The sequence below is a fragment of the Alosa alosa genome, chromosome 14 (genome assembly GCF_017589495.1).
Source record: "Alosa alosa isolate M-15738 ecotype Scorff River chromosome 14, AALO_Geno_1.1, whole genome shotgun sequence".
In the NCBI taxonomy this organism is placed as follows: Eukaryota; Metazoa; Chordata; class Actinopteri; order Clupeiformes; family Clupeidae; genus Alosa; species Alosa alosa.
The window spans coordinates 4,113,227-4,135,520 of record NC_063202.1 but is presented as its reverse complement, the minus strand read 5'-3'; the positions used below and the strand labels follow the sequence as shown (position 1 = coordinate 4,135,520).

General features: G+C 47.1%; 1 protein-coding gene across 1 annotated transcript in view; it reads right to left on the bottom strand.

The window, feature by feature from the left end:
* Positions 1-22,294, bottom strand: part of ankrd11 (ankyrin repeat domain 11) — a 112,972-nt gene that overhangs the window by 76,705 nt on the left and 13,973 nt on the right. The window contains exon 2 of the mRNA XM_048262691.1: positions 7,859-7,940. The gene's annotated coding sequence lies outside the window, so the exon portion shown is untranslated. The remainder of the gene's footprint in view (positions 1-7,858; positions 7,941-22,294) is intronic.

The window sequence follows — 22,294 nt, the reverse complement described above, 5'->3', positions numbered from 1 at the left end:
GCGGGCGGCAGGAAAACACGAAAGGTCAGGCCCAGTAACAAGAGGCAAAGAACGAGCAGGGGCTGAGCGAGGCACATGTCCTCCCCTCGGTCTGGCTGGGCCTCTCTCTCGCGCTCCCCGGCAAGGACATATCATCCCAGGAGTGCTATTGGCTTGCTACCAGGCAGAGGACACTTGACACCAAGGTCACGGGGCTACTCGGGCTGTTGCTGGTGGAAGGGGTGGTTGGAGTGGTGGTGGTGGTGTGGCTCCACCTACCATAGCCCAACCAACACACACACACACACACACACACACACACACACACACAGCCTTGGCCTCCGATTGCCTGAGTGCCTGTACATAAGTGTGAGAGTAATGTCTGCTGAAACGTGGCTCTTCCCTCCTCTGCTCTGCACTGCTTTTCATAGCTTGGGCATAGTATAGTGAGGGGTGTGGTGTGTGGGTGAGGGGGCGCTGGGGGTGGGTGGGGAAAACAGAGAAGAGGGGGAAAAACATTTGAACTGCACCATTTCCTGAAACAGAATCCCCTGTCTGAGACAAACAATCAGAGACGGAGGACCCATTACAGCAGCCATTATGGTGAGAAACTGGAGACGGCAACTTCAGCAGAGGGCGAGGAGGAGGAGGAGGAGGAGGAGGAGGAGAAGGAAGAAAGGAGTGCCATGCTCTCTCATCCAGACGTCACCACAATCCAGCAACAACCATTTTGGGCCATGCAGGAAGACTCGATGATGACTACCCTCATAACACACAAAACAAAATCCCAGCATTCTTGATCTGTGACTTGACTTTGGCTTGTTTATGTTGCATTGTGGGGGTTGCCGAGTCGGGCTGTGTGGTGGCTCGTGCCAGCAGTCCCTCTGAGGCAAGCTCTCCTCTCAACCCTCAATCCCCTTCCTCCTCCTCCTCCTCCTCTTCCTCCCTCTCCACCCTCTCCTCCTCCTCTTTCCTCCTCCTCCTCCTCCCTTCCATGTGGAAGTTGCTGCTGCTGCTGCTCCCACTACTCAACATGACTTCACCTTCTAATCTGCAGCAGCCCACCCAGCAAACAGCACAGTCATCCTGGGCCAGACATAACACAGGAGCGGGCAGCTGTCTGCTTGCCAGGGGAACACACACCCAGAGCAGAGCCCATTGCTCAAACATGAAGGAGGAGGAGGGAGGGAGAGAGTCTCGTCCTAAATGTGATGACTGCTTTGGCCTATTTACTATGCCAATAACGCACTTTCAAATTTTGAATTTGAGGAAGAGAGAGAGAGAGAGAGAGAGAGAGAGAGAAAGAAAAAGAAAGAAGTGCAGGAAGGGGAAGAATCTATTTTGGTATTAGTTGTCCATTAAATTGAATATCCTAGGGGGAAAATAATCTTGGGGAGGAACCTACCAAAAGTGTAACACCGCCATTAATGACTCATGAGAGCAAATGGAGTCTAAGCGACAGATGAAAATATAAGAAGTGAAAAATCATGGAGGGGATTGTGTTAGTTAGCATGTGTGTGTGTGTGTGGGGGGGGGGGGGGGGTGTAGAGTGGAGAATGTTTCAAGGCTTATCACAAAATGTCAAAATCCAGATGGAAACCACTAACTGTAGCAGCACAGTCTGCAAAGCATCTAGGCAGCAGACCCAGCGACTGAAAACCCCTAGCCCCCACAGCATCAGCCAAAACAGTTTCAGAAAAATGAGCTTGCGAGACCAAACATATGAAAGATTTTAAAATAATCATTTTATTTACGAAGGATTTAATTGTGAGAGTGAGAGAGAGAAACACAAGGAAACGAATGGAAGAGTTGACCGCTTCTCTCTTTATTTTTCTTTAGGCCCAACCAGGAAACCAACAGTCTTAGTTGAAAATAGACTGGCAAGGTCATGGGAAGGTCGTCCCTAAGCTTTGATTGGCCGGTCAGTGTACCCCGTGCAGAATTTGGACGGGTGGCCAACCAATGAGGCGGCGGGTAAGCAAGGAGGTGCAGCTCAAAAACAAGCAGCCGGGACACAATCTCGCGCTGTTCCACGCCGCGCCGCCGCCAGGGCCAAAGCCTTGGAGGAGCAGATCCAAATTTAGACTGGAGTCCCAAACACAGACTGTGCGAGCGAATGACCCCGTGATGGGAACTTGGCTCGCTGGAGTGGGAGCAGGACTTTCAAAACAATCTCGCCCGTCTCTCCCTCTCTCCCGGTCGCTCGCTCCCTCGCTCTTCCCCCGCCTGAGCCTGGGCAACTCACGCCTCCGCAGCGAGACACGCTGTACAAAATCCTCCTACCTTTCTGCTGTGCCGACTATCTAGAAACAACACAGAGACCACTTTCTGCCTGCTGCGTATATATGCGTGTATGCACGCTTGAGAGAGAGAGAGAGAGAGAGAGAGAGAGAGAGAAATACAGAAAGAAAGAGACAGAGAAAGAAAGAAAGAAAGTAAGAAAGAAAGAAAAAGAGACAGAGCGAGAGAGAGAAAGAGAGAGAGAGAAAGAGACGGCTAATGTGCACATTGTGTTTATTTTAGCGGGACCGTATGTATTCCAGGCACATGTGTTTTTTGCATGTGTGTGTTCTGAGGGGGTGGCTGGGATGGAGATGGAAGAGATGGACGAGTGCCGGCCGGGCGCAACCAGAGCCCCGTCCACCCCCGGCTTCTCCTCGGTCCAAACGGAGCGCCCGCTCAGCTCCTCTCCTCGGTCCAAACGGAGCGCCCGCTCAGCTCCTCTCCTCAGCGCTCCTCTTGAGGACACATTCTTCCCTCCAGCCATCTCTTCAGTCTCCTCATTAACGAGCCAATACATGCTCGCTATACGCTTGGGCAAGGAGATAAAGAAATAAAACATGCATTCAACGCGCTTCGAATACCTTACCCTTCTCTCTTTCACTCTCTCTTTCACTCTCTCTCTCTCACTGCCTCTGTCTCTCTGGGTTTGTTGTCGTGGAGCTAAAGGTATTTATCTTTTCTCGTCTCTCTCCCTCTCACACCTACACGCTTGCATGAAACACGCCCCCGCGCTGTCCCGCTGGCCTTCACAGCCATTTCAATGGCGGAGCCTTGACCTCCCAATGACTCATTCCGATGAGGTGGATCTCTCGCTCCCTCTCTCCCTCTCCTTCTCTCGCTTGCTCATTCGTTTGCTCCTGCTCAGTCCCTCCCTCCCTCCTCTGAGCCTCTACCATTTTCTGTTCCTTTCTCCAGCTGCCTCAGTCCTCTCTACTCTAGCTGAAGCCAAGGCTCAGCTGGCCATGACATGGGAGCTAATGGTACCCTCCATTAGAGGGGCCTTCGCTTGCATAGGCCAGCCCACGTCATTAGTCCTGCGAGACCCTTTTCAGAGCCATCACTTTTACAGCAACGATGGGAAAATCACAAAAATCAGCCGCAGGAGCCGCAGAAAACAGTGGCTAACACACCAGCTGAGCTGAAGGAATGGCAGCTTTCAGACAGGAGTGATGAGCTTCGGAGCAGAAGGTTTTTCTGGGCATAGACAGTGCCAAACTACAGATCAAGGCTTACCATGGTTTCATAGTTTGCTGACAGTTTTCAGGCACAACATTCACTCTCCACACCATTTCAAGTTTGCTCAACAGCAGCAGTTCCCTGAAATAAACCCAGTGTATAGCCAAGCCAGGTGGACACATCCACTTCTTCTGCAGTCTGCGGTGACCATGAAGCCTAATCTCAAAACCTCCTGCCACAGGTACTTTCCAAACACCACCTGGAGAGCACGATACGAAAGACGTCCAACCACTTCTCACTTGACTGGGATTTTATCTATCATCTGGTGCGGGTGCTGTACTGCCTTTCTGAATAATAAGGGTAGAATATGGGACACAGGTTGAGGTGGATAATAAATAGATGGTGATGCGGGCCATGATCAATCTGTGTTTGTCTGTATCCTATGCTAAGGCTGAGAGGGTTGCTGAGGCTATGGAGGAGACTTAGCGGCTTTCTTTACTCACTTGTCAAGAAAAACGACACTAATCCCTAAAAATGGCCTTGTCATATATTGTACCTTCTTGGAAAAAAAAAATATAGCAAAACAGCAGTAAGTGGAATATTCCTCCACACAAATGCTGAGGCTTTAAAAAGAAAATAAGAAAGTTTTAAAAGCAGCCAATAGCTATCCAGCATGATGAATGGAGCCATGACATCACTCTCTTGGATCGCTCAGACTATCTCTTAAACCACTGAGCCTAAGTGCTCGGGCCCTAATGACTTGGAGCAGAGTGACTGAAGAAACAGGGGAGGAAGACGGATTTACAAAAAAAAAGAGAAAGAAAAAAAAAAGTGCAGAAATAATTTGAGACTTCAAAAACAGGCTCCCGACTGCGCAGCCTCCATTTTACCTCCTTCTCCTCTCATCCCTCGCTTTTCTCCACTCCTCCTCCACCCAGCCCTGCAATTCACCTGAATTATGCAGCAAGGCTCCTCATTCACTAGGCCTTTCTGCTTATATAAGCACAGGGAATGGCCAAGGCATGGGCCACACACACACACACACAAAAACTCTGAGTAGGATAATTTATACAAATTATAGCATAGCAAGCTGCTGCTCTTAATGCTATTATGGACAAAAGAGCCCCCAAAAATCTCCTCTCCTACTAGTAGCTGGTGCACGTGCAGAGACAACAACCTGACCCGAACCCACCTCCACATACACACACACACACACACACACACACACACACACACACACACACACACACTGTTCCCACTCTTTCCCCCACTCAACCAGCCCCACATTCCTGAACAGGAGATATGAGTGCGATGCCATTTTGCAGGGTAATGATGCGAGGCTTCTGCCTTCTCTCTCTCTCTCTCTCTTTTTGCCACAGAGCCGGCCCTGTTTGTGGAGCACACAGACTCTTTCAATTGAGCTCTAGCATGTGGCTGACCAGGAGGGGAGGCTGGATTGAAGGGGGGAGGAGGAGAGGCCGAGCCAGAGATTGGGGGAACAAAGCCCCTATAGTTGTCTCAGGCCGGGGCTAGGAGAGTTATGTAATGTGACTGGCAGGGGCCCCTCTTCCCCACCCCTTTAGCAGCACTGCAGACTAATCCCACTGAAGGCCCTGGGTCTGCTTCAGAAAAGGGCAGAGGGAGGGATGGAGAGAGCAAGAGAGAGAGAGAGAGAGAGAGAGAGAGAGAGAGAGAGAGAGAGAGAGAGAGAGAGAGAGAGAGAGAGAGAGAGAGAGAGAGAGAGAGAGAGGGGAAGGCTAAGAGTGAGATGGTGGTAATGAGTTAAGGGGAGGTGGTGTACAGCACAGAGCAGTCACAGGGAGAGAGGCTGCTTTCATCTACACAAACTCGCAGCAGGCGCAGAACACTGTACATCCCATCAACAGCACAGAGCTGCACTGCACAGCACAACACACACACACCACACCAGACCGAGAGAGTGACAGACAGAGAGAGAGAGTGAGAGAGAGAGAGAGAGATAAGAAATTCAAAGAAGGGGCAAAGAAAAAGGAGGAAACTCTTCTAAATGAGAGCGAGTGGGGCCCTCATAAGGCCTCTGCTCACCATCAGCTACATGCACGCACACACACACACACACACACAGCAATGCAGAGCAGAGCTGAGGAGAGCAGCGGAGTAAAAATAAAATCTGCCTCTGATTTACTGTACTGGGTGCCTGGAAACCATGTGACTGGCATCACATGAGGAGAAGTGAGGGAGGGAGAGGGAGGGAGAGAGAGGGGAGAGAGAGAGAGAAAGAGGGAGAGGGAAAATAGAAATGCACAGCCCTGCCGGCGTAATGAGCTTTGTGATCAGTCTCCTTGGTTTCCACTGACGGTAAGCAGATATGGGTCTGATTTCAGGAGGTAAAAAGCGCCTGCGCCCATTGCTACAGCGATCCTCAGGGACACAATATGGAGAAGGAAGAGGAGGAGGAGAAGAAGAAATGGAAAAAGAGAGTGGCAGGAGAGGAGAAGAAAGCAGAGAGAGGAGAGAGAGAGAGAGAGAGAGAGAGAGAGAGAGAGAGAGAGAGAGAGAGAGAGAGAGAGAGAGAGAGAGAGAGAGAGAGAGAGAGAGAGAGAGCAGGCGAGGGCTGAAAATGAAGAGGGGGGCCTCTCCAGCCTCTCTGACATAATGATCAGAAATCTAACATTGGCCGACTACGCGTTGTTGCCACCGGCATTCCAGTGCGACAGGAAATACTATTGTGTAAGCCGGTAAAAAAATAAATCATCATGGGACTTGGCCAGCTGGCCAACTCAGCAGCCCAAATACAGCCAGACTCAGCTAGCTAGCCTGCTTGCTAAGCTAACCATCCAAACAAGGGTTCTGTGGATATCATCCTCTAGCACCTCAACTGCAGCATCAACTGATTTGCGTTCAAATAAGCAAACCTTCAAAGGGCTGTCAAATACAGCGAAAGGACTTTTTTTTTTATCAGGTGCGAAAATGGCATTTTGAGGCCATGTTTGTTGTGAATTCCTGCCAAAAGGCAACTGCAAATCAACCGAATTCCCAATTGGTGACTAAAAAGATTGCAGTAATCCATTTCAGAGGCCTGGATAAAAACACATGACGCCACGGCCCATCCGGGCTTTAGAGTGTTTCAGCTCGGCACGTTCTGCTGCCCCCGGATTACATGGCTGCTTCTGGAAGCGTTCCAGCAAGCCCTGGAAAAAGAGCTGCTGCAGTGAGCTAACATGGAGGAGCAGTGTGTACATGGAAGGGCAGTGTGTGTGTGTGTGTGTGTGTGTGTGTGTGTGTGTGTGTGTGTGTGTGTGTGGGGGAGGAGGTTAGCAGTCATCTATGAAATGAACACGTGGGACCTCACTGTTGCTGCTGCTGCTTACTGATGAAGGAGCACCAGAGTCACATGAGCAGCATGCAGGAGAGAGACTCTTCATTAGAAAGGCAGCGCTCTCTCTCTCCCTCCCTCCCTCCCTCCCTCCCTCTCTCCCTCCCTCCCTCTCTCTCTCCCTCCCTCCCCCTCCCTCTCTCTCATGCTCCCTCACTTGCTCGCTCTCTTTGAGCAGTGACCCACTTCTCCCACCCCATCACATTTTGTCTGCCACACACACACCGACGCACAAACAAGCAGACGTACCCGTACACACACACACACACACACACACACACACACAGTGGCTAAAACACAGAAAAAGCCTCCAACAAAAGGACAGGAAGGCTGGGCCCCGGCACGCACTAAGCCCTGCTCTTTAATGCATGCATACCAGAGCCCAGAGCAGGCTTTACAGCGGCCTGTTGGTACTAGCACAGCCACCGCCAGCCACTTAGTCCTCGCCCTCGGTCTCTCCCACTACTACCTCTCATCTTCTCTCCTCCACACAACACCATGGGAAGAGAGAGAACACAATCAAGCTACGCCCCTTTATACTACTTCCACGGCAGACTATAAAAGGTGTGACGGCTGACAAACATCACAAACAGGAAGTCTATGTTATGACTGCAGCGGTGGGGGGATGGCAGAGTGTACTGCCCCACACCAACAAGGCCCAGCAGAGCAAGCAGACAGGTTCGCGTTGGAACTCCGCGCCTGGCGAGAGAGAGATAGCATTCCTGCCACCCACACGCCCTTTCAGCCAGTTGAGAGAGACTGCACACCTAACCAAACACCAGAGACAACAGCGAACAAACTAGCTTACAACCAGATGAGCTACAGAAAGAAAAGATCAAACCCAGTGATCCTAAACCTACAAGTTCAATAACTATAGAACAATAATAACAAAGAGTAGGAGAAACCACTACAGCTGAACACCTAGAGACAAACAGCGTAAACAGAAACTTGCAAACCAGGAAGTAGCACTTGCAACGGCTGTAGCTCTACAAGATGAGGTCTGCCAGCAACTGTCTTCAGGGCAGCTTTGGCCTCAAACAGGACAAAGAGGTTTAGAATATTTACCGATTCCATGGTCGTCTTCAGAGGGGGAAAGGTTAAAATCCAGATAAAATCACTCGACTGCAGAGGTGAAGTCCAAGGAATCCTGCAGGAGAAAAACAAGAGAGAGAGAGAGAAAGAGAGAGAGAGAGAGAGAGAGAGAGAGAGAGAGAGAGAGAGAGAGAGAGAGAGAGAGAGAGAGAGAGAGAGACAAAAAGAGGAGGATTAGTTTTGCTTCCAGATGCTGGAGTTTCACATTCCTAAAGTGATCTGGCATAGGGTATCACCTTTCCCCATCCCATTGAGGCTGTTGGGGGTTAAAGCACAAGTTTGGCTGCTTGGTTAGCTAACTCTCCTATTCCCGCTCACAGGCTTAGGACCAGCCAAGCGAGGCAGGAAACACAGGAAGGGAGGCCATAATGAAATGCTTGCAGCTAAAGTACCTGAATCCCCGTCTTTCAAAAGACAACCCCCATCTGAGTTGAGAAAACGTGCCTACACAAACACAACCCTAGAGTTAATGGCTGGAGGGAGGTTATCAGGGTCTTGCGAGCCAAGTGGAGCAGGCGTTCAGAGTTCAGATATCTGCAGCTGGGACGCGCGCGCTGCATTCCTGTTGATCTTCCAGCCTACTTTCCCCCTCCCCAAGAGAGCACTTCTTATCCTGCAGCAAGAGGTGCTCTCAAATCTCCAAGAGTAAAAACAAACAAAAACAAAAGCAGTCGGAGATACTCTATACCTCTAGAACAGAGCTGTTCTAGAATCTTTGCTCTATACACCCGACTGGTCAGCAAGCAAAGTGGGGTGAGTAGCCTTCGTGTCATGCTCTAAACTATGCCTCACCTAGAGGAAATGAATCGAGCAAATTTAGCACTGAATAATTAACACAAATTGATCCTTTATTTAACTGAGATGTTTAAACTCAATTACGCCCCTGCACGGATTTCTCCTCCACAGCTTGATTAGCTCATTGAGAAGCCTCAGGTGACTCTGGAGACGGCAGTCAGTCAGTCAGTCAGTCAGTGCAGTCTCTAAGACCTGCTGAGCTGGGGTGGGATCAACTACGTTACTCAGCTGGTTAGGAATAACATGAGACTCTCTGCCTCCGACGTCAAAAGATGTTGCCTGTAAAACTAATCAAACTATTACCTTTAAAGCGATACTCCACCATTTGGGGGAATACACTCATTTTCCACCTCCCCTCGAGTTAAACAATTTAGTTTTACCTTTTCCCCAGTTCATCCAGCCGTTCTCGGAGTCTGACAGTAGCACTTTTAGCTCCAGCTCATTGAATCAGATTAGACCGTTAGCATCTCTGCTATAATCTGATTCAATGAGCTGGAGCTAAAAATGTTACTGTCAGACTCAGAGAACGGCTGGATGAACTGGGGAAAGGTAAAACTCAATTGTTTAACTCAAGGTGAGGTGGAAAATGAGTGTATTTCCCCAAATGGTGGAGTATCCCTTTAAAAGCCACCAAAAGAGAGAGAAGAGACTTTATACCGTCTGCTTGCCACAGGAATAGAGTGCGGATCGGGCCGCAAATTTCTGTCCGAACTTGGCCCGCGTCCGACAGAGTTACGTCCGAACCCGACAGGCATTTTCATTTTTATGTCCGACCCGAGCCCGACGCAGATGATGCCTCAGTTATTCCCATGCTAGTGATTAAACGTTCACGTTTGTGGATAGCCTGTCTTTTTAGCCCATTAAACAGAACACACAACAAATTGTCTACAGAATCAGATGGCGCGGCACGCACGCAGGTCACACACAGCACATTAACACAAGAGGCCCAAGCAAGCATAGCCTATTGAAATAGAATTCTTGTCTTACCATTGACGAAAAGTCGTGAAAAGAACTGCAACAGTCTTTGAAACTACAGTGCCTCTGTCACTGATATGCAGCATCGACGTTAATTGGTGCAACTCGAGGAAATCCTCATCCAGTTGAACGAGACGACCTTATAGCCTACCGGTAGCCTATGTCTTTACCACAGTATGCAACGCAAATAATCTTAAAATCTCATGATCATGATTTAACGTCACCCAAGACTGTGCTTATGTGCATATGTGCATAACCATTTGTTTATGTAGTCGTGACAACGCGTGTGCATTTCAGGCTGCATGCCTGAAATGCGTTGTCACGATAACCAAATCTTGCACACAGGAAGAAAGCTATTAGGTCTTTTTTACATTTTACTTTATTCTCAAAAAACAAACATTTGCATCATGTAAAGCAGACCTGTTGGTTACCCAACATAATAAGGAATTTTAAATGTAAAGCTTCCAATGCATATCGCCCCCATGTGTCCGAACCCGGACCGAACCCGACTACAATTTCTAATTATTTGTTCGAACCCAACCCGACCCATCGGGCTCGGGTCGGGTAGCCACACTCTACACAGGAATACATCCATTCCCAACACAGAGCACCAAACACGAACACAAGCATAACAAATCTAAAGCTGATGGCTGAGGACATTTCTCACATCTCAACTATTGGGGGTCTTTAGAGTGTCATCAGTGCTTGGGCCTGGGGTGGAGAGAGCCCTCTGTGCCAAGGCCAGTTTAAGGCTAGTGTCCGGCCAATGGCTAAGCTCGCCGTGCTGTGCTGGCCTGGCGTGTCTGGGAGGATCAGAGCCGTGTAGGGTTCTCCCAGCAGGGGATGCACCAGATTGGACTAATCCACAACTGAGAGTCACTGGCCTCCTAATGGGACTTGAAAACATCCCTATAATCTTACTGAGAAAATCCCCTGACCACACAGAGAGTGCATGCATGCCCCCACACACACACACACACACACACACACACACACACACACACACACACACACACACCAGCCTTCACACACAAACAGACAGATAGGCAGGAAGACAGACAGACACACACTGTGACAGTTGTGACTGGGTCTTTATCTTTTTGGTCTGAATACAAGCACTCAATTATGAAAATAAAAAGTCAAACAGCCAATAGGAATTTCTCATTTCCGCACTTGCAACTAAATGAGAGCCAAATCCAACGGAAAGGGAGCCAATTTTGAGAGTTAGAGTTAACTTCTTCAATTGCAATTGCCACTGTGTATGATAAAAAAAAAAAAAATAACCTATTATCTCTGTGGAACCCTGTCTGTCTGGCAGGAAGGGTTTCTATGCTCTGGTGACCTTAAAAGGGAAAGCTTGGTGTGGGAAAGACTGCAGCTCCTTCAGAGTAGCACTTGTGGAGGAGCAGCTCATCTCTCGGACCCGAGAGGGGCTACTTTTATGTCTTCCTTAAAGTTGAAGCACAGACAAGCTTCCATGCTCACAGCACAGCACAAAAACGACTATCCCCAAACAACCAGAGATGGACATCATGAGTCATACTGGCCACTGACCGGGGGCGTCACCGAAACCAACAGGACGCCTTTTCCAACGCAATGCTGACAGGAACACACATGCACGCCTCTGGGTGGTAGGTCAGACTTTGCATGATGTTCCACAAGCACTACACAGACTCTGTTGAAAATCAAAGCCAACTGGGGGTTTAAAATTTACTACCTGGTGACCAAAAGCCAGACAAGGGGCAAGGAGACAGGGCCCTCTCTTCCTACCTAGTCAAAGAGAGAGACTGTTTGTATGGGATGAGTGCTGTTGACCTCTACATTTACGACGTGGGGAAATGGGCACCAAACTGGCTCTTAAATCACCACACCACATCAGAGAGAGAGAGAGAGAGAGAGAGAGAGAGAGAGAGAGAGAGAGAGAGAGAGAGAGAGAGAGAGAGAGAGAGAGAGAGAGAGAGAGAGAGAGAGAGAGAGAGAGCTCAAACCTTGCCAGGAGAGCATTGAGCAAGAGAATAAAGCAAGACTGTGTCATAAATGCACAGAATAGATTCCCCTTTGCAAGAACCTTGCCAGTCATTGCTGCAACCCAGACTTCCCATGATTCCCCAAACCAAGAGAACCTTGCCAGTCATAAAAGCAACCCAGACTTCCCATAGATTCCCAAACCAAGAGAACCTTGCCAGTCATAAATGCAACCCAGACTTCCCATAGATTCCCCAAACCAAGAGAACCTTGCCAGTCATAAAAGCAACCCAGACTTCCCATAGATTCCCCAAACCAAGAGAACCTTGCCAGTCATAAAAGCAACCCAGACTTCCCATAGATTCCCCAAACCAAGAGAACCTTGCCAGTCATAAAAGCAACCCAGACTTCCCATAGATTCCCCAAACCAAGAGAACCTTGCCAGTCATAAATGCAACCCAGACTTCCCATAGATTCCCCAAACCAAGAGAAATGGTGAAGAACTGCCTCCTTTAGTCTGATAAGGACAAGTCACCCTAGAACTGGCTCAATGCGGCTGTGCCTACTCTCCTTGGGGCTAGCGTTTTCGTCTGTTCCAAGGTCCAGGCCTACGCTTTCAGCCTCATGGGGACATGGGGACATGGGGCCAGGCAGGTGCAGCGATGGCAGAGGCCCCTAGTGATGGAGCGGTCACGGCCGGCGGTCGGGCTGAGATGTGCATGTGTGTGTGTGTGTGTGTGTGTGTGTGTGTGTGTGTGTGTGTGTGTGTGTGTGCGTGTGTGTGTGTGTGTGTGCAGTATGAGAGGGGGATGGGATTCTGACGAGCTCATCTGAACATAGCCATCAAGCATGATGAGGTTTGACTCAGCAACAGCACGCAAACAGCAACCCCGCAGAACACATGCTCATCACACATGCTTTAGCAAGTTGATATAGGCTAATCAGGTTGACAGGTGATCTGACCTAAAACACCAGCATGCCTGAACCAGTATGTATTTCAGCAATTGCATCTTGAGCTTAACACACACACACACCCCTACTTAAAAGCAATTATAAACGAGGAAAACACAAAAAATCATGACACTGTGAGACGAGAAAAATATACCAGTTGAGAGAGAGAGAGAGAGAGAGAGAGAGAGAAAAAAAAGAGAGAGAGACGGAGGCTATACAGGAAAACATAAAAAGAGCTCAGGAAAGAGAGATGAAAGTGACCACTTCATATTTTCCACTCCTGACTATCGTGTTACAACTGACATGAGGAATGAGCTGCAGCCTCTGCGCAAGGGAAGCGTTGCCGCACTGGGGTTTGGGCCGAGAGCTTCAGGCCTGGGCTTAGAGGGCCTGCAGGCCACAGCACATCTCTCTCTACCTCAACGGGATGAGCCCGAGGACAGGACAGGACAGGCCAGGCCAACAGCCACAAGCCTCTTCTGGCCCTGAGTTCATTCAAACTGGGCTCTCCAAACATGAGCTTCGATGCAGGGAGGAAGGACACCACTTTTAAAGTCAAGAACACGATGCAATCGTGTTGTGTCCGTGCGTCCTTCATAGGTCAAAATGGCAGCAGGGAACCAGTTTCAAATATGCCACTAGGCAAAGTGCATTCTTGAGCAAAACACAATCAGGAAACCATCAGTCAAACAAAACTTCTAACCACGCCATTAAATGTTGTTTCTAATGAGAGAGTTGCCCAAACTACCAGCTACAGCTGTGCTTGTTTTGGCTGCAAGTAAGCCAGCGAGATCATTGAAGAATTCCACCTGCATTCCGGAGCTTTTGTAACCGCAGCTTTATGGTGACTAGGGTGGTCCTTATTTTTCAACTTCTGAAAGTTCATGCTCTCACCCCACCAAAAAAAATAATTGGGCAAAGTTTTATCAATATTAATCAATATTTAGAGGTTGCTCAAGACCTTTAAAGTTTAACACATACTGTGCAGTGTGCATATTCAGGATTTTTTCACGTATTATGTGATACATTGTGCTAGCATGTATAATTGTTTAATAATATATGCTTATGGCAGCAATGGACTTATTTGACCAATGCAGTCAATAACAATGTGTATTGACTATTGGTGACCACATTGAAATGGGAATTCCATATTGTCCATTTAAATTTGCAATGCTGATTTGCTAATCTCATCTGCTGATTCCGGTATTTCCCAATAATGTGCTGTTGTGAGCAATTCATAGCACCTCCTGTTTTAGTTGTGATATGTCTTTCAAAGCATCAATGTGAATGAAGCACAATAGACAATATACAGAGACAATGGCTGAAGCAACATGAAGCAAATCCGCTATATGGTTACTTGGATCAGAAGAGACTGAAATAACGGGAACAAAGTTTCCCTCCAAGAAGCAGGTTTTGTGTTTGTTGTAATATTACCATCAAACATTGAAAAAAACTTCATGAAAGGGTGGACTCAGGGTGTACAACTGTACAATATGATGATACAATTTAAATCTCTCGCTTTCTCTTTTGGCCTTGGACACTGACAGGATCTGCTCCTTGTTATTTTAATTCAATGATCAAGATATACATCCTCAACCGCCCACTGCGGTCTTCTGATGAGTGTCTGTTGCGTCGACCAGTCATAAATGCCAGGTCAAAGACTCTTTTCCTCAGTGGTTCCATGTTGGTGGAATGAGTTGCCCAGTGCTCTCCGTTCCTGTGATAGTTTTGGGTCATTTACAGTAAGAGGGGTCTAAAGGCATATCTGTTAAACATGCACTTAGTTCTTTAAGCGCTTTTTATGCATTATGGTTTGTAAAATATTGTTTTATTTTCATTAGGCTGTTGATTAATTTGACATTGTTGTGTACTATTGATATTCTCTTTAATGTAGTCTTACCATGTTATAGTTTTTATATTATTGATTGAATAGACATTATTGTTTATTATTGCTTTTTTCCCCCTCATTTTCATTGTTTATTTCATTAGGTTATTGATTTAATTGACATTGTTTATTATTGCTATTCTCCTTATTATATAGTCTGACCAACAAATAATATTGCATTTTATTTTGTTGTGCGTTCTTAAATGGTACAATTTCTGCAAAAATTAGCAATTCCGGAAATATTCAAAGGCCTTGAGCTACCTCTAGATATTGTAGGAACAATTAAAAATTGTGCACAGTGTGTTTTTATTGACATCCTAACACATTTAGGGGGTGAGAGTTGAACATTTCCAAAAAATATATTTTTTACCCCATTAAAGGACCACCCTAATGGTGACGTTTCGCAACAATTATCCAGTAATACAGGCTGCAACGCAAGCAACCGTCAACCACTAAAACCATCATAATGTTTAGCCAATGCATGTCAGTCCTAAGATGGAGAATCCAAAAATTAAACAGAAGTACTGGACAGAGCTGGTTATACAATAATGACAGTGTCATATTTCACAGTAGCAGGTTAATGAATTGATGATTATGGCTCAGTGGCCACGATGCCAAGACAAAGCATTTCTGCCAAATTGACTATTTGTGCCCAAATGTCATTCTATAAAATCCTGCTATCCATTGTGTGTGTGTGTGTGTGTGCGTGTGTGTTTGTGTGCATGTGTGTGTTTGTGTGTGCGCGCGTATGTTTGGTCTGGTCCTAACGTGGCTGAATGAGGACGTAAAGTAAACAGAGGCCCAGGCTGGTGTGTGTGTGTTGTTGTTGTTTCAGGGCAGTCCAGCAGTGCTGTGTGTGTGTGTGTTGTTGTTTCTGGGCAGTCCAGCTTGTATATGCAGCGCTGTGTGTGCGCTCTCTCTGTGTTTTGCGGCCCAAGTGGAACCCATAGCTTTTGTGCACACTGGGACTGCGGACACTGTGTGGGGCATCGCGGGATTAAGGAGGAGACCAGCACTCTAATGCATCGCCCGAGGGCACTGTGGGATCAAGGAGGAGACCAGCACTCTAATGCTCGCCCGAGGGCACTGTGGGATCAAGGAGGAGACCAGCACTCTAATGCATCACCGGGCACTGTGGGATCAAGGAGGAGACCAGCACTCTAATGCTCGCCCGAGGGCACTGTGGGATCAAGGAGGAGACCAGCACTCTAATGCTCGCCCGAGGGCACAGCCATCCTTTATCCCGCCTGCCTCACTCTCTTGTACACTGGCTCTCTCCCTTCATTTCTCTCCTTTTTTCTGTTTTTCTTTTTTCTGTTTTTCCCTTTTTGTTTTTTTCCTCCCCCCTCTCTCTCTCCACTGCTCCCCAGGGCAGCGGATTACAGGAAGCACCACCATTTCCACCATCCAGCAGCCAGCTCCAGTTATCTGGGAAATCAGGCCGCTGGAGCTGGGGTAGGAGATGGAGCCGACACCCCAGGCCACCCTACCCCACCCCCTGCTCCCTCTCTCCCCCAACGTCCTCCCTCCCTCTCCTCATCTTTCACCCTCACACACATAGCCTCTTCTCTCCTGCTAAAGACACACCAAGACATTTCGTCACTGTCTAAATGCACCAGATGAGTGCAATAAATAAATACATAAATAAATGTGCCTTTAACTGCCTTTATGACAAAAAAATATCACCAGCACTAACAAAAACGATGACCCAAACACACACCGGGCACTAAGTAACACACATATGGCTAGCATAGACTTGTGTCAATTTTAGTCAGCTTCAGCTATTAAGCTTTTGCTACATTTCATCGTCTTTGCAGTAGCCTAAAAGCTCAGCAGAGATGAATACACACACACAAATTAAAACAAGTTGGCGAGGCGGTGGCTTCATGTGACAGAAACCAGAGTCCAGGCTGCTGCGTTTCAGGCATCAAGTATCAGCAGCGGCTGCAGGGGCAGCGGCAACAGCAGCGCTAGCAACAACAGCAGCGCTAGCAACAGCAGTGACGCTCGGGCTTATTGTAATATCTTACTGAAGCAAATTCTATTCAACCATCCAATCTGCTCAGCTCACCAGAGAGCAACCCGACACTGGGCGGGGAACAGTGTGTGTGTCGGCTCCAAGCAAGTGTGTATGAGTGTGAGAGAGAGAGATGCAAAGGGGAGAGATGGAGAGAGATGGAGAGAGAGAGAGAGAGAGAGAGCTAGCTTTTGCTGCTGCTCTGTGCTCCTCTTCAAAAACATCTACATTATTGATCAGGCTGCCTTCTGCAGGGTGTATGCCAAGCCAGCGCACGTCGCACTCAGGCATATTAAAAAAGGCCTCCGAACAGAGCCAGGGGGCACTCCGCACCACGTGGCTCTGACCCCGCAGTCCGGCTGCCACTGGCCAAAGCCAAGCCACTCTCTGCAGGCATGCATCTGCTTGCTGTTGAGTACAACAGTGTGCAGAGAGAGACAGTGTTGGGGTCTGCAGTGAGGACGAAAATGTCTGAAAGATGCAACCAGAGAAGAGGGGAATAAACTAGAAACGCAGAGATCGTTCACTTTTTAGGACTGAGATGAACTGTGGTGATGCAGAAAAAGGTGGCGAATGCATAATAGTTCTGCTACATGAGATCAGAATAACACTGCCCTACATCTATCTTCCACAGGATCCACGCATCGGTTTTGAAAATCCACAACCTGGTCTGTCTGAGCGGTCGACAGCCTCAATCCCGACCCAGAGAGGAGGACGGGGGCAGATGGCACAGGCATTAGCCCGGGTGGCAGGCCAGATCAGGCGTCTGCACCGTGGCCACAAGCCCCCCAGGCCCCTGGGAGTGTGTGTGTGTGTGTGTGTGGGGCAAGCAGACACAGCATCAGCACAGGGCCACTGTAGGACAAGATCTGTCCATCTGGACACTGCACCGCCAAACAGAGTGCAAGAGCAGGAGGAGGGGAGGGAGAGGGGGGAGCAAATGAGAGAGTGAGTGAGAGAAAAAGAGTGAGTGGAGAGAGAGAGAGAAAACAGGAGGGAGGCATGGGGGAGTGGTGTATACTGTTGACAGGATAACAGAAAGAGAGAAAATATGATTAGGGCTGTCAAAATAACTGATTCATTTCGATTAATTAATTTGAGAAAAAATAACTGATTAAAAAAATTAGTGCAGATTAATCGATTCAGTATGACCTTTGACCCCGAGCCATTCTAGTCAGTAAAAATTAGACTGTAAAATGAAGGAGAGAGAAGAAAACGTGCTGCCTGGATCATTGATTGGAACATTTACTTTTAAAAAATGGCCTGATGGTGTTCATAAAAAATAAAGTGTTGATAATAAAGCCCTCTGCAATGTCTGCAGCAAGGAATTTGCATATCACCGGAGTTCATCAACTCTATAGTCGCACATCAATGCAAAGAAATAAGTGTTGACATTGAGGGGAGTGTTAATTTACTTTCATTGTGTCCCCTAGGTTATATCTGTGGCCTGAAATGCCTTGTATGTAAAAAAAAAACTTCCCGAAGCACTGTTGAATTTATTTCCTCAGCATATTAGGTCATATCATGGATTATTATGGCCATTATTTGAACAGTGAAAATAATAATAAAAGAGTTTTTGAACTTTAATGTCACTAATGTTGATTCAATGATTCATTTGAATTTAAATATTTAAAATACTTTCACAGCAAAAATTATATATGCGATTAATTTAGATTAATTAATCACAGAGTATGTAATTAATTAGATTAATTTTTTAATCGATTGACAACCCTAAATATGATAAGTTTTTCTAAAATTAGACTTACAATGTAATGCTTGCATAATTGCAATCTCGACTGTTGTAAAAATAATGCCCATTATCAGCAACCAATCCAATGTTCCAAAGGCACATTCTGTTTACTAACCTGAAATCATTTTAAAAGGCTAACTGAGAAAACATTGGAGAACCGTTTTGCAATTATGTAAGCACATAATGCAATCTGAGAACTGCTGCCCCGATTAAAAAAACAATGCAACTGATCTAAGCCGGTCTATAATAGAGTGGAATATAAATGTCTATGTGAACCCTAACGTTTGACCGGTAGTGTATCACCTTTCGCACAGTATTCAAATATATTGCAATAATCGTAACCCATGTATGGTGATATGCATGGCATCGCCAGATTCTTGCCAATACCCAGCTCTACGGGGTGGGCAGATGGGCAGATGGTGTGGGAGAAAGGAACCGGGAAGGGGAGATACGAGCGATGGCTAGCTCTCTGGCTCTGCTTGCATTGAGAATCTGCCCCACTCATGACACACTTTCCAGCAGTGTTTGTTCAACAGCACAGCCGTGCTGAGCTCCCGCTTTCCAAACACCCAACACTCTCCAGTTGTCAAGGTAACCAGTGCTCTGGACGGCACAGGGGAGAAGAGCAACATTCCAAGAAATTCAAACATTGGCCTTAATCTGAGACGTGTGTCTCATTAAGGACTGCCTTCTTATAAAGGAGCCAACCCAATAAGACACATCAGCACCATAACCCAGGATGTTACAGCACAGTGCACAGTAACCCTTCAAAGAAATACTAGTCTTAGCTTAGTCTTATACTATAATGCACCCACACAAAGTGCAACAATCAATTTTGTATCTATTCTCAAGATAATGACATTAAAAATATTCAAACCAACACCACACAGGCAGTGGTGCATGATCAATGCAAAAGGAATATACTACTAGAATCAAAGTGAAAAAATAATACATCAACAACACTACAATAAATAAGAGAATCTATGCACAACACTAAACTGCATAAACATAACACAACTACAGAGAGCTGCATCTGTTCATAACGTAATACATTACGTCACCGTGACCAAGATGTGCTTGTACATTGCTAAAGCTAGGCTAGCTGTATGTGCATAGTGTTGCTATGTGCTACGTGCTAATACCTTTTATGTTGACACCATATGCATTGGGTTACAGCAAAACTCTTAGCAAACTCTATGGGCACATAAAATACTATACTACATGTTATAAGCCAATGCGTGATGTGAGCAACACATCATGCAAACCGTATAACACCTTTCATGAAATACCCTGAAAAGCAGTCCAGCAGGTAGAGAAGAAACAACCCCGCTTCAAGCAACCCCACTCAAGCTAAAATACTCATTATGGATGTCATCTTAGAGAATATTTTCTGAAAAGCTATTGACACGTAATGCGCGCTTGTATTTGGCCCATAATACATGTCAATGCATCATATTCCACTGTCAATGGGATATGATCACACAATCAGACAACCTCGAACACACCAAGAGGCAGCACAAGGACTCGCGTGGGCAGGAGGACATTTCAGCCTATTTAATGTCAGCTCTATTGTGGTTGAGAATGTTAACACACATTGCTAGCTGGGAAAGCAGCACGCTTATCACCAGGAGAGGGGGGGAAACCTGAGTCACACATACAGGGGTGAACTAGGCTACACCCATCCCCCAACCATCCAACCACTGACAACCCCCCCTCTCACACACACACACTTAAGATTCTGGAATGAGCAAGACTGCAGAGGCCTAAAGTGGTGCATCGCCACGGCCACCGAATGCAGACCAGAGGGAGAGAGGGGGAGAGAGAGAGAGAGAAAGAGAGAGAGAAAAAGGTGGGGAAGGAAAAATAATAGAGTAGTATTGATGAGAGGCAGAGGACAGGGAGCAGGCTGAAAGAGAGTGAGCTTGTGCTACAGCATGAGAGCCGGAGTGTTATGAGGGAGACACTTAAGATAAGGAAATAAGATAGAAGCTATGCGATAGAGGCTATTATCTCACATTTGGCACACATCGCCAAGATGCTAGTGTAGAAATGCCTGTATATAGTGAGGTAAGAAACTTAATCAAGAGAATGCATCAGGCAAACAAGCACGAGACAAGCTATTACTAGCATAGAAGAGCTTCCTGTAGAAAACAGAGGATCCATGAACAATATTAACTAAGGGGTCAAAAAAAGGTGCGGTTTGTAATGTTTGCTAGCTTTGTGAAGTGACTAGAGGTGAAATAGGTAAATTAGATGCATTTGGCTTCACCAACGCGAACACTATTCATCTGGCTCCTCACTTACACACAATAATGATAAAAACACCTGTTTATTCTTCAAGCTTTTTGTTTACCACTCTTGGTTTCCATGGCAGCAGGCATAAGGTTTCCACGGCAATGAGGGCAGGGGAGGGAAGAGTGGGGGGGGGGGCTAGTAATCGAGGGGGCGCAAAGCACATACATAATGCGCAAGCGCTCACAACACAGTTAGCCATTCACCACATGAAGACACTGACAACAACGCAAACCATCTCAACCCGCAACAGCAGCCTCGACAGCTGAAGAGTAAAGCTAAGGATGCACAAGGCAGGGGGGATTTTGGCCAACCGTTTTATTTCTTCTGAGGAACTTCAATCAGTCATCAGTAGGCAAATCTTCATGATTGCCCAATCAGAATACATGGAACCAGTTATGTGGTTGCCAAGCAACATTGCTTAAAAAGTTTTGCCATGTATGATCACCAAAAGAGAAAGATGGAGGAGCTGAGGAAGACATAAAAGATGGAAACTAAGATGGAGATTGTACAGTGATTCTCAGGGCCTGATCAATCACACACTTCTGGGAAGGGCAGTGCATGGATTTAGACGAGTGCTGTCAGCCCTCTGTTTGTGTGCATGCGTGTGTGTGTGTGTGTGTGTGTGTGTGTGTGTGTGTATATATGTGTAATGGTGGTCTTCTTTTAATCATTAAAGAGGAAGACCCTGTCCTCTGCCGTGGCTTGGGTGTCAGCTCCAATCCCCAGCGGCGTCAGAAGCAAGAGCCACCCAGCCCCAAAGTGTCAGCTTGCCTGCCTCAATCCCTCCCCCCCTCATGTCCATTTCCCTGCTCCCGCATCCTCTCACCCCTCCTCCTCCACCACCACAGTTTCTCATTTGCTGCTCATCGGAAAGCTGTCAGCTCAGGAGGAGCACATCTGCATGAGTTAAAGGCCAGAGAAGGTGTGTGTGTGTGTGTGTGTAGGTTTGAAAGCATGCCATGAGCAGCTCGTGCAAAAAACATTTTTAGTTCTACCAGTAGCTGACTTGGCCTCGGCGTCGTTTTTGGGCCTGATACCAAACCTCTGGCGTGTCAGTGTGGCCAAAAATAAAAAACCACTGACATGCACCTCGGCCAAGCTGAGGATCAAAGAGCTGTTGGAGCTCACGTTCAACACGGATCATTTACAGCCGTTCTTTTCAACCCGCGCCCTGAGCCCTCCATCTTTGTCCCTTAAAATAGGCTCGCAGTCACACACAGCACCAACCATCGCTCCCTTTGGCTGTGGCCACTAAGAGCACAGTCCTGCATTTCCTCTGCCCTCCATTTCCTCTCTCTCTCTGCCTGTGTGTGTGTGTGTGTGTGTGTGTGTGTGTCACAGATGGACTGGGCTTCCTGCTCACACAGTCTGGACATACATCCCTACAGATAGATGGCAGCCAGATCTGACAGCACTGTCATTACAGCGCTGACAAAACCCTTAATAAGGGCCCCCTGCCTCCCCTGCTTTAACACGCCCGCTCACACTCGCTTTCTCTCCTTCTTTCACCCCCTCTCTGTTTCTCTCTGTTTCTCTCTCACTGTTGTTTCCATGGGTGTGGATTATTGGTAGGCTACTTTCCCAATTCATTTCTTGCTCCAAACGACTGGTCGTTTGGCAAAAGACAAGGACTGCACTTCATTTCAATCAAAAATTGTTATTGTGTTCCTGGGATTATAACTTGTTTGCCAGATCTAGACAATTAAAAAACTGCAAAACACAATGATCATCCATGCCGCACCTTGGCTTTCTGCATTGGGTGAAGACCAATACACA